Source organism: Lissotriton vulgaris, chromosome 8 (assembly GCF_964263255.1).
Source record: "Lissotriton vulgaris chromosome 8, aLisVul1.2, whole genome shotgun sequence".
Taxonomy (NCBI): Eukaryota; Metazoa; Chordata; class Amphibia; order Caudata; family Salamandridae; genus Lissotriton; species Lissotriton vulgaris.
The window spans coordinates 592,610,375-592,624,404 of record NC_141696.1 but is presented as its reverse complement, the minus strand read 5'-3'; positions in this window follow the sequence as shown (position 1 = coordinate 592,624,404).

The window sequence follows — 14,030 nt, the reverse complement described above, 5'->3', positions numbered from 1 at the left end:
AATCGGTCCTATGATGCTTGTTTCCAGTTCAGGGAGGACCTGGTCTGGCAGTTCGGGCTGGACTATTCCCATTGGGCACAGGGTCAAGACTGATTTGCATTTGTCTGGGTCCAAACTGGAATGGCATGGTGAGCAAACAAACAATGGATTTAGGCCCAGACATCTGCACTGGGGTGAATGTATGACATTATTCTACATTCTGTCCATCAATTGTTCTTTTTGCATTTGTCACCCAAAGTGGGAAAGGTATGCTCAGACGTGGGTCCCGTGCTCTCCATGCCACTGGAGTCAAGCTATCCTGGCTGTTGAGGACTGAAAGCCCGAAACCGGTCCTAGGATGCTTGTTTTCAGTCCAGGGAGGACCTGCCCTGGCAGTCGGGCTGGTCTGTTCCCATTGGGTACAGGGTCAAGACTGATTTGCATCTGGTTGGGTCCAAACTGGAATGGAAATTAAGAATTTATATGCAATATCTACCAAATGCAAGCAAACAATTTCTCCTCCACCAGAAAATCCAAAATTGTGGATCCTAATGAGCCTTTATTAACAACCTTTTAGGAAGAGTTACAAGCAGTACGTTCCAATACTGATAACATTGTTTCATAAACAAAAAATATTCGTAAAGATATGGCTGGCCTCTCAATGAAAGTCTTTGACAACACAATAAAAATCCAGGATAATAAGGTTAAAATTGACAGCGTTTTGCCCCGCACTGCGAAAATTGTGCCAATAAATGCCTAATTATGTGAGTTAGAAAGCCGCAATAGGCAATATAACTTGCACATTTTTAATTTTCGGAAGGAGTCGAAGGCAGTGATTGTAGGCAATACTTGGAATCCTCGATACCTGGTCTTTTACAGTTAAAGTTTTCTGAAAAATTTGAAATTGATAAGGCTCATAGAATTCTTTCCCATCGTAACCCAAGCCATGTTAAGCCACGTCAGGTGATTTTTAAAGTCTTGCGTCACCAACATTTGGTTATGATCTAATGGAAATACAATTTGTATACATCAAGACTTCGCCAAAGAGACTGTTAAAATCCGCAAAGATTTAGCTGAACTTAGACCTCGACTAAGAAGCTGTGGTTTTAAGCCTTTTTGATCCTTCCGTTATGAAAATTTGGAAAGATGGCATCTCTAAATCTTTTCATCGTCCTGAGGATCTTCGTGCATTTTTAGATCAACATTCTCTGCTCTCCATGGAAACAAATGACACTCCAACATGATTCCTACTTTTGACTTCGTTTTCATTGTAGCCTATGTATCAATATCATTTGTGGGGGCTTTATTTAGGCAGGTCAATCTTGTATATGTGCGTGTGCAATTCTGATACTTTATTTACGTTTTTATGTTGTTGTTTCTTTTATGTTTGTCCTTGTCTTTCTTTTTTCTCCTATTTCTTCCATCTGGAGCCACTTTCTACTTCTTCAAGCCACAATTTTTCTTTCTTTGTTCTTTCTCTTTTTCCTGCTAACTATTGACAGAATGAAAGTTGTTTCGTTTAATGTCAAAGGTTTAAGGCATCCTGTTAAACATACTAAAGTTTTAGATTATTTAGCCAGACATAAAGCAGACATTTGTTTACTCCAGGAAATCCATATTAATGACATAGTTTTGCAGGGGCGGCTAATGACATTTGAAAATGGCGGGGCGTAAAAGTTCGGGATCAGTGACCTTTAGCGAGCAAGCTTGACTGTCATAATGGGGTGTGAGGGGATTATCCCCCTGCAAAAAAATTAAAAAAAGCTTGGGAAAATGGTGGATTTTAAAGCATATTTGAGCAAGCAAAAAGGTTAATAAGGCAATTGTGAAAGCATAGTTCTGACATCAATAAAGATATTTCATATGATGACGTACATAGCTGCTTACACGGTATAGCCTGTGCCTACTTTTGATGTAGGAAGAATTGGGAATGCTTTTTTGTGCAGTGCACACTGTTATGTTAGTGGTACAGTTGTTCTTTTATAAGGTTGCTATGTGGCCCAATTCTAGCGCCTTAAAACCAGTAGAGCACTATGAAAATCATGCTTTAACTGATAGTGTTCTCAGCCCGTTTAACCACCATGATGGCGTTCAGATCCCCAAGGCCCTGGGGGCACTTAGACCCATATACATTGTACACCAAAGCACGGCGCACCGCCCAGTTACAGGTCACACATCAGATCATCTGACGCATACACACAAACACATCCATTCGCAACACTCTCCACCAATCATTCATGCATACACGTACGCTCGCACCAAACACTTTAAAATAAAAGAAAAACACACACTCTTACCTTGCTGCCGGTCCGCGCCACCTCTGGGCTCTGCTCCCCACACGTCACAGGCTCACAGCGCCCCTGGCCAATCCTGGCGCCAGGGGCACAGGTACCTTCTCGCCCACAGCACGCCCATTAGGGCTCCTAATGGGCATGCGCAACGTCGCAAAAACACATGTGCGCATGAGTGGGCACGGGTAAAAATACACCCTCCGTCCCCACTCATGCGCACTTGTGTTGCCGCCTGTACAATCATGTCAAACAATCAACATGACGCCAGACTACCCACCCCTTCAGACTCTGAAGGGGCAGGGCGGTCTGATGTCATGTTGATTCATTGACATGATTGTCACAGTCTTACCTCAAAAACGCTGAGGGAGCAGCCGGCGGCTTCGGACAGGGGGGGCTACGCCCCGACGCCCCAAAGGACGAACCGCGCCTGTAGTTTTGTCATATATGAATAAACGTTGGGTTGGTCACATTATTTCCTCTCCTGCAAATCGGAAAAATAATGGTATTGCTATCCTTTTTGCAAAAGGTAAACATTCAAATATTATCCACATTTTTAAATGCAGAAGGTCGTTATATTATAGCGAAAGTTGAGATTGATACTAATATTTTTCATACAATTATTGTTTATGGTCTAACAAATGATGATCTGAAGTGATTAAATTAGGTTTTGTTCCCCTAATCATTGGTGGTGATTTAAATTTCATTTGTGACCCATTGTTGGATAGGTACTCTCAAACCAAATATCGCCCCCCCCCCCGGCTTATTTTATTTCTAAATAATTTTTTAAACCAACTATATTGATAGACATTTGGTGCCTATATCACCCAAAAGAGAAGCAGTTTTTTCTCTAACCCCCATAATTCTTATTCTCGTATTGATTACTTGTTAATTTCCTGCTCATTAATTTATCCATTTTCTGATCCTACAATTCATTATATTCATATTTCTGACCATGCTCTTATTTCAAGTATTATGCAACTTAACACAATTCCGCAATCCCACTCTTGATGGTGTATGAATACAAATATTGCTCTTAATGACAATAATAAAACTAAACTCTTGTCAGCATTACATGACTATTTCTCGTTTAATCTAGAAGGAACTACTTTGCTTGTTAACCGATGGGATGCATTTAAGGCACATATCAGAGGAGCAACAATATCAATTATGGCACATGATAACAAAACTTTCAACACTACATTTAGAGAGTATGATAAACAAATAGCAAAAAATGAACAGCGCTTTATTTCATCTCATGCTAATAAATACAAAATGCAATTGTAGAAACTCAGATATGAGTTAAACTCCTTGCTAGTAGATGAGCTGGTATACAAATTTTGAATAACAAAGCTACATTTAATTTTAATAGCTAGCAGATCTGTGCAACGTTTGGCAAACTATTTGCGTACTAAAAATGATAAAATCCAAATTAATGCAATAAATGGCTTAAATGGTAAACTAGCACTATCACACAAATAAATTCTTAATGAAGTTTTGATCTACCATTAAAATCTATACAGCATTCCTTCAACTGTAGATAAGTGTAATGTAATGTTGATAATTTCTTGCAATCCTGTGGCCTACCCAAAATTACACAATCAGTGAAGGAAAAATTGGATTTGCGGATTTCAATGGATGAACTTAAATCTGTTCTTAAATCACTTAAGCTGGGTAAATCACCAGGGCCAGACAGACTACCTGTGGAATTTTATAAAGAATTATCTCCTTATCTCATGCCCCATCTACTTCCATTATTTACTCACTTTAGTTTATCAGGATCCACTTCAGGATCCTTTACTGAAGCTTTGATAATAGTGCTTCCAAAACCTATTAAAGAACCCACTATTGTATCAAATTACCTCCCTATTTCCATAATTAATCAGGACTGCAAACTTAATGCTAAAATTCTTGCAACCAGATTGACTGCTGTACTTGACTCTATTGTTCATATTGATCAAACTGGTTTCATGAAAAATAGGCATTTAGTGAATAATACTAGGTTATTATTTTGTGCAATTGAAGCTGTGTCATATTTACCCCTTCCTGTTGGTGTTTTATCATTAGATTCTGAAAAAGCTTTTGACAAAGTAAATTGGCAGTATCTATTCACTACTTTATCTGCTTTTAATGTTGGCACTTAATTGATGCGTATGAGTTCAGCCCTTCATTTTGGCCCATCGGCTAGACTTTTTATTAATGGTCAACTCTCTAATAAATTTCCACTTTTTAGAGGTAACCGCCAAGGTTGTCCCTTATTTCCTTTACTTTTTCCCCTTGCCATTGAACCCTTACTCGGATCACTGAAATAATATCGAGGGACAAAATATCGACTTGCAAAAATATCGTGGACAAAATATCGACAATCAAAATATCGAGTTTGTATCTACAAACAGGTAAGTACAAAAATATCGAGTACAAAATATCGTTTACAATAATATAGATGTAAAAAATATCGACTTTATTAAAAACAGTGTTAAATTAAATTAATATTAAAATTTAATTACTACAATATACTTAAAAATACTTACATTAACTTATAATAATTAAATAATAAATGAAAATAATAAATACAAATTTTTACAATCTTATTTGTTAAAACATATATATATAGTAACATACTATAATTAGATAAGACACTAAGCGAAGATAGTGCAAGCGTAGGGAAAGCGTTGGATAGCGTAGGGGTTAAAATTACTATTCCCACTCCAGTGGTTGCAACAGTCGGGAAAACTGACCCTGAACCCTAAAAATACCCCTTTACCCAAAAACCCAAAACTGACCCTGAACCCTAAAAATACCCCTTTACCCAAAAACTGAAAACTGACCCTGAACCCTAAAAATACCCCTTTACCCAAAAACTGAAAACTGACCCTGAACCCTAAAAATACCCCTTTACCCAAAAACTGAAAACTGACCCTGAACCCTAAAAATACCCCTTTACCCAAAAACTGAAAACTGACCCTGAACCCTAAAAATACCCCTTTACCCAAAAACTGAAAACTGACCCTGAACCCTAAAAATACCCCTTTACCCAAAAACTGAAAACTGACCCTGAACCCCAAAAATACCCCTTTACCCAAAAACTGAAAACTGACCCTGAACCCTAAAAATACCCCTTTACCCAAAAACTGAAAACTGACCCTGAAGCCTAAAAATACCCCTTTACCCAAAAACAGAAAACTGACCCTGAACTCTAAAAATACTCCTTTACCCAAAATTAATTAATATTATTTAATTACCAATTAATTATTGATTAACAATAACAATAGAGTAAATATATTAGCACATTAGCTGTAATTAATTTAATTTAATAATTAATATAATTTTTTCCCAATTAATTAATTAACAATAACTAAAAATTATATATATAAATAAATTACTCTAATTAATGTAATTAACTAATTAATATTATTTAATTACCAATTAATTACTAATTAATAATATGTACAAAATTATATTAATTAATTAACTAATTTATATTAATTAATTACCAATTAATTATTAATTAAAAATATTTACAAACATATATTAATTAATTAATTATTAATAAATTACTCCCCACCCTTATCCCCTATTAACCCAACATCCCGCTCCTAAACATTAAATACAATTTATATTACTATTAATATATATTTTTTTTTTAACCTTTTTTCTACATATTATTGAAGTTTTTTACTTTGACTATTTATATATATTTTGTCGATATTTTTGTACTCAATATTTTTTTATCATTATTTTAATCGATATTTTGACCAACGATATTTTTGTTATCGATATTTTATTATTATCGATATTTTTAACTCGATATTTTGTCCATTCGATATTTTTGAGTCGATATTTTGTCTGTGCACCCCCTTACTCATCTGTATCAGACAATGCACAGAAAATGAAGGTATTTCTATTCATGAGGTTACTATAAAGACTTCAGCTTACGCAGATGATGTTTTATTATTTATTAGTAATCCTGATACTTATATTCAACCTCTATTAAAGATGGTTCAGCAATATTCTCGAATTTCAGGTTACACTTTAAACACAAATAAGGCAGAATTTGTATCCTTAAATATGCACTGTACTCCGGACAACCACTTACCTTTTTCTTGCTGAATCAACAGGAACGAAGAGGAGTCCCCCACGCTCCCAGAGAATAGTGCCACATTGAGATAGAAATACCACTGTATCAGAAACCACTCTCCTCAGAGAGACGTGGGGAACAATTCTGGGACTGACCACACCACTTCTCCCAGCAAGAACAGACAGGTCACATCAGGAGGAAGAACATAAGGAGATGGATACTGCAAGGAAATGATCGGACAACCTATTAGTACATCCCCTATACTCCTACTCTGTATGATATTAATCTCGTTCTAGTTCAAATCATGTATGCGTGAGGATCCACCTACAAAATTATAAGTCTCTCACTTCTTCCTGGAAGTGAAGAAATCAGGAGTTAAAATCACTCCTGTTAGAGTACTGTCGATTTGTGATTGAACTCCTAACGACTCTGGAAATGTTAAAGTCAAGGCTGTCCAAATAAACAAAGCACACAAATAATGACTCTGGAGAATACAGGATGTGAGTTTGGATACCAACGTGCGAGCTCCTGCTCACATGGGACTCGCATAGTAAGAAAGGCTGGGTGATTTATAAGCTGGCTCAGTACAGGTACGTAATTACAGATTCGAGGCTCTTCACGTCGGAAGCAGTTAGTGGAAAATACACTGTGTACCAAATTACAAAGGCCTATACACAAATGGGGATCAACTGTTGTTGTATTCGGGGACACCGTCAGCCAGGAATGAACTTGTTAGCCTGTTTATTGTCTGTACTCCCAAGGAGTTGGTACATTCGTTGTAGCGGGAAGCCGACAGCGGGAAAGTGCTGCCCCGATGTTGACGAGTGAGACAGCAGAACTCTCTGAGTCTCTGGTTTCAAAGTTCTAGGCGATAAGCTTCGACGGTGAAAAGAAAACAGCCAGACCCCTTTGAAGTTCACAATGATACAAAGGTTCTCGGGAGCAACAGTAGCAAAAAGGGGGGGCGTGTTCACGATCCAGGAAAAGTAAGCCAAGCAAGGGATTGTTCCTGTGACGCATTCTTTGAACTCAGTTTAAGGGAGTAAGGATAATTGTTGAACTCTGGCAGAAAACGGGCAACATTGTAGATTTAGGGAAATACACATTTTTTTAAGTAGTCATGCACAATTTGATCTCCTTTGAATTAAGAAAAATATTGTGATTTGATGGGTGCTGATTCCATTCTCTTTCATGTGTTTTGGGGCTTTTTCCTAATAGGAAGTGTAGAGGGGTGCACTTTCTGGTTGTCGAGCACCATCACCAAACTATTTAGCCACGTATAGTGTTAGGTGCGGGACCTATTGCGTCAATCCTCTCTTTGTGTTTTCTTCTGTTAAAATGGTTATTGCTCCAAAAATATTCTATCTATTATCAGTGTTACCTACCCAAGTTCCATTTAAGATTTATAAATCTTTAGACACGCTGCCCTCCAAATTAATTTGGAATAATAAAGCACCTTATATTAGCTAAGAAAAAAGTAAAATTGCAAAACGTAAGAGTGGTTTTGGTATGCCAGATTTTTTTAATTATCACAAAGCATTTATTTTAAAACAAAGCGCCCTTTGGTTCACCAACACCGATTTTAATAATCTTCATGGCTTCACATTGAAAAAAGTTTGGCGTCACCTTTTCCGTTACTTAACTTACTTTCTATGTCTGCTTCTAGTTCTTTATTGCGAAGGTCTGCATGTTGAAATATACAAAATTAATTTTACAGGATGTAGATTCTTTATTTCAAACACCTATTTATCGCTCCTTAAATATATCCTTATTGTACAGTCCTATTTTAAAGCTTAATCAGAACATACCATTTTGGAAGTCTTAGATAAATGCGGGTATCTTTTACTTAAAGGACATATATCATAATGTCTCTTTTTTATCTTTTGAAAAACTGCAACAGAAGTCTCTTTTACCTAACTCAGATATTTCTAAATGCGAGTTCTTTGTAATTCTATCGTGGATTCATTTCCTAGCAATTTTCCAATGGGAATTTATCTGATTTCGAAATATATATTCAAGCAATTGCCTCTTCATCTCATGCTGTGTCAATGTTTTATAAAAAAAAGTGAATAATTTTGATAAAGATAATATTATTTTATTTCTTTTTTTAAAAATAATACACACAATCTTTCTCTTTCTCAAGACTTATGGAAGAAAATTTGGATGAGCAGTGTTTCAGGATGGTTACCAGTATCCATATATCAAACTAATCTATATGTATAAAAACGAAAGTATGTCTGTCTGTCTGTTTGTCCTTTATGCATACTACACCATTCATCCGATCGCCCTGAAACTATGGGAAGTTGTTGAGTACACTCCCGGGAAGGTTTCTGTCAAATCTTTTCTTTTTAATTGTCCCCCCAGGGCCCTCATAATCTTTTGAATACTGAAATAGACAGCGAATTTGCGAGCATCGTCGACAGTTATGACCCCCAAATGGAAATTGATTGATCAATCTACATCAGAAGCACGAAACAAAAAGGCATTATGAGCTTCAGAAACAAACGAGCAATTGGAAGCAGGATGAGAAGTGTTCGAATACAAACTGCTCAAGCCCGTAATTCTCAAACGAACGAGCAACGAGAATCAAGATTGGAAGCCGATCGAGTATGCACTGCTCAAGCCCGTTCTTCTCAAACGAACAAGCAACCAGAATCAAGATTGGAAGCCAATCGGTAACGCACTGCTCAAGCCACACTTAGAAATGTTTTAAAAAATAAAATGAATATGTTTCAATATGAATAACACAATGTAAATTTAATGTTATCATAACGAGTTTCCTTGAATTTCCTTTCTTCTGAGATCGCAGCAACGCGCAATGGGTAAGCTAGTTCTTTCATATTATTCAATTGTTTATGGACTCCATTAAAAATGTTCAAAGCAAACTACTAAATCCTCCCATTTGTTGGCACTGTAATATAGCTCCAGGTTCACTTAAACATATGCTTTTTGAATGCAATATTGTCTTTAAGTTTTGGAATGAGATTTGGAATGTTATTATAAAAATCTTTCATTTATCAGATAAACTTTCATATAATTTGTTAATTTGTAAATCGGTGTTACTCTCAACAAAACTGTCGGATTTAGATATAAAGCTCTTTAACTTCTTAATACCTGCTGCTCTGAAATCCATTACTACTAATTGGAAAGACGCCTCAATATTATCAATACATGCATGGTGGTCATGGATAATTTGTACCAGAAAGGTAGCTGATTTGACTATGTTGGGTTTTGTTCATAATTCATCCACCTACCATTCGTTTTGGAATCCAATTGATAACTATATAGAATTATACTTTTAATTGCTTTATATATTATGTATCAAGTTCAGTTTGTTTGATTTTATCATGGGGCTCCGTTACGTAATACCTATTACCAATACGTATTGCTCCCCCTCCCCTGTTTTTTAATGTAATATTGCAAGCTTAATGTTATTTCATCAGTGTTTTTTTTGTTTGGTTTATGCTTATCATAAACTCAATAAAATATTTTGAACAGTAAAAAGGTATTCAACTCTGTGGAATGGTCATTGCTTTGGATCTCGGGGCTATAGGATTTTTTGAGGAACATAATATCAATTAGTGCTCATTCAATCCCATATTTCTTAATGTCATGGGGTACTAGGCAGATATGCCTTTGTCTCACCTTTTATATGCCGTATACATGGATCCTTTCATTGCCTTCAAACACACACTACACCTATGTTGTTATGTGCAAATGTTGAAGCTAAAGTAATGGCATTTATGGATGTTGGTTATCTCGCTGCCTCTGGTACCACTTTAGCATTCATACCCATCTGATCTCAACAATTTGGAACCTATTTAGGCCATAAACTGAATTGTGAGCAATCTCAAATTGTACTCCTGGCCACCCCTGAATTCCAGAATGGTAGGGCTGTCAATAATCTTCGCTACGTCGGAGTGGGTTCATACAAGCTGCTATATAAAAATATATTGTAAAAACTCTAAACCTCTCCTGCAGAATTGTACTCTCACTTTAAAGGAATGGGAACACAGCTGTTGTTAGTTTTGGGCCAAATCAATCTAATTACAAAGATTTTGTTAGATTAGGATCTCTAGCGTTGTTTTAGTTCTCCCAGTGTATGTCCCCACTCTGGCCTTGCAAAACCTAAGGCTGTCCTTTTGCTTTTTACTGGAAGACTTTGGAATCCTTGGTTGGTGATATTTTGTTGCTTCTTCCACTAATAACAAAAGTTTAGGCATTGCTGCATTTCCTGGTCTATTATTGGGTCAGCACAGTGACAGCACTGAGACTTACATGTGAACGGGTCCCAATACCCTCAGTGGTTGATGTTTATCCAACTTTTAAACATTTCTTTGTTGGAAAAATTTCCCACACCTTTACCCATTTGAAACATGTAAAGTGTAAGAGACTATTCATCTATGTCATGTATGGTGGCATATATGCCATTACCAACTCAAATTCTAATAGATATTACTGTTTGGAATAACCATGCACCCTCATCAATCTGCAACATCAACTAAAAGAGACAAGTGCCAAATCCAAAAGCAATCTAGTACATCAGATCAGTCACCATTGAGTCTTCAAGTCTTTTAATGACCTAAAAGCAGAATCTGTCATTCCCATAATCAATATTTTGGTGTCTGCACTCATGGGACTACGGGACTACTTCCGTAAGCAAAACCCTGATTCATGGACCAGAGATCCTCATGTGATACTTCAGATGTTACTATGGCCAACCATTCTGAGCCCTCCTTTGTTGCATAATGAACTTATACAGTAGTTGGAGGATTGATTAGATAAATGGGCCACTAAGTTTGTATACAAAGGGAGTCATTTTCAGAAAGCTAATTCTCTCAAGATTCCAATTGAGCATTACCCATTAAAATAATTTGTCCCCTGTTGAGTTAGGATCCTGATCGAAAATACAGATGGTTGACTATGTCTTTTGCCTCTTTATAATCATCCACAAGTACCAAATTTTAAGGAAGAGCAAACTGTTTTGGGTTTTCTGGATTTAAAGAGACTATTATTCGGTATGAGTATGAAAGGTTTTATTTCGATAAAAACATATCTTACAAGCATGAACATAAAACAGTACTTTAACAGTATAAAAAGAGACAAGTTTTACAACCACATTAACACTTGGGTGCAAAGCTTCTTAAAATGTTCATTAAAACAATGCACGTAATACATCTAAAACACAACACAGAAAGGATAAGATCACAAATTAAACATTTTATCGTAGCCTTTTTGATCTAATGGACCAAGCCCATCTTAAAAACGTTGATATTCCACATACATACAATGTTCGAGTATCCGTTTTAAAAATACACAGCGCTACAGAATATTGTCTAGTATCCAGTTCTCTACATAGCGGTTTGAGCCAGCAATTCCTTGGTGATTGGTATGCTGGACATGCAAACAAGATATGTGCCATTGATTCTATTTTGGTCACGCAAATTGGACAAAAAAGGGAAGTCTGGAAAGGAATTTTCCATTGAACAGTCAATTCACAAACTGGAAGTGTGCCGACCCTAAATTTAAAGTACAAAGCCCGATTAAATGGGTTCTGGATAACATCAAGATAGGGTTCACAGAATGCAACATCTTTAATCTCTAGGAAATTATCAGTTATTCTGCGCAAGTTTGGATCGGAATAGCATTTGCTAGATACCCAGCTCCAGTAAATTCTCTTTAATACTGCTTTTGGTGGGACAGATTTAGTTTCCCATGCATCTTTAGGCCCAAATCACATAAGAGGGTTTTGACATCTTTGAGCCACTTGATTTTATGCCAACCTGACATAGACATAACTTCTGAGAGTTCCACTGCATACTTTGCTAACTCTGGCACTCGCCACAGCCGTGCCCATAGTAAGAGCGGTTGGACTTTAGCCAGATCACAGATCGAATGGCATCCCAACTCCAGTAACAGTGGGACTGTAGGGGTACTCTGGGGAGGTGCCATTAACTCTTTAAGGAATTTGTTTTCAGATCTGATTAACTGCTCCATGTTACTTGTGCCCCACAGTTCGGCTCCATACAGGGCCAAGCTTACTCCTCTAGCCTTGTATATTGCGACTGCCGGGGCAATGGGCCTAGTAGATGAGGAGCGCTGTTCCCTAAGAATGGCCCCCGCTGCCCTTTTGTGGCATAGAAGCATTTTCTGCAAGTGAGGGGTCCACTGCATGGTATCCGAAATGCGTATTCCTAGGTAATCAAATACAGTTACCCTTTCCAGTGGTATAAGGTTCAAAACTGGGGGCCTGCTAAGGTTTTTTGGTGGATTTAATACCAGATACTTTGTTTTATCTGTGTTAATTACAAGCCCTCTCAGGATGCAGAAAGACTGGAAACTGTCTAGGAGGCTCTGGAGGCCAACAGGGGACTTGGAAATGAGAAGGGTGTCATCAGCGAATAGGAGAGTTGGAATTTGCTCACCCGCCAGGGATGGTGCATCAGATGGACTTTCCAAGAGATGTTCCACCACGCCGTTCACATAAAGTGAAAACAGATTGGGGGCTAGAACACATCCCTGGCGGATGCCTCTATTCACTGGTATTCTATTTGTCTTTTGCCCCTGTTGGCCCCACCTCACTTGAGCGAAGTTGCCATCATGAAGCCTCACTAATATTGACAGGATGTACGGAGGGATCCCCATTTCAGACAGCACTCCCCAAAGGCGTTCCCTAGGCACAAGGTCAAAGGCAGTCTTTAGATCGATGAACGCAAAATAAAGACTGCCTTTTCCCAGAAGAACCACTTTCCAATAGATGAGTAACAATTCAAAAGCTTGCTCTATGGTCTCAGTGCCAGCCCTAAATCCCGCTTGGTAGTCCGAAAGGACCCTATTTTTGTCAGCCCATTGCAGGATTCTCTCGAGAACCACCTTCCCAACAACCTTCTGGGTGGAGTCAATCAGACTTATCGGTCAGTCGTTGGCAGGGTCGCCCCTATGCCCCTTTTTAAATATAGGGACGACCTCTGCCCCCTTCCACGACTCAGGGATTGCAGCGCCATTATCGATGGCGTTGATTAAGATGGTGATAAGCTTCCCCCATTTGGGCAGATCGAAACAAATAAGATCACCGGGAATACCATCTGGACCTGCTGCTTTATGTGGCACAATGTACTTAATCGCATTTTCCACTTCTTTCTCTGTAAAGGGATAGCTATTAGGTTCCCCCAGATCAGTCACCATGGAGTCTTCAAGTCTTTTAATGACCTAAAAGCAGAATCTGTCATTCCCATAATCAATATTTTGGTGTCTGCACTTATGGGACTACGAGACTACTTCCGTAAGCAAAACCCTGATTCATGGACCAGAGATCCTCATGTGATACTTCAGATGTTACTATGGCCAACCATTCTGAGCCCTCCTTTGTTGCATAATGAACTTATACAGTAGTTGGAGGATTGATTAGACAAATGGGCCACTAAGTTTGTATACAAATGGAGTCATTTTCAGAAAATTAATTCTCTCAAGATTGCAATTGAGCATTACCCATTAAAATAATTTTTCTTCTGTTGAGTTAGGATCCTGATCGGAAATACAGATGGTTGACTAAGTCTTTTGCCTCTTTATAATCATCCACAAGTACCAAATTTTAAGGAAGAGCAAACTGTTTTGGGTTTTCTGGATTTAAAGAGACTATTATTCGGTAAACAAAGCACTTCAATTCAATACTTACATCTTGCAGG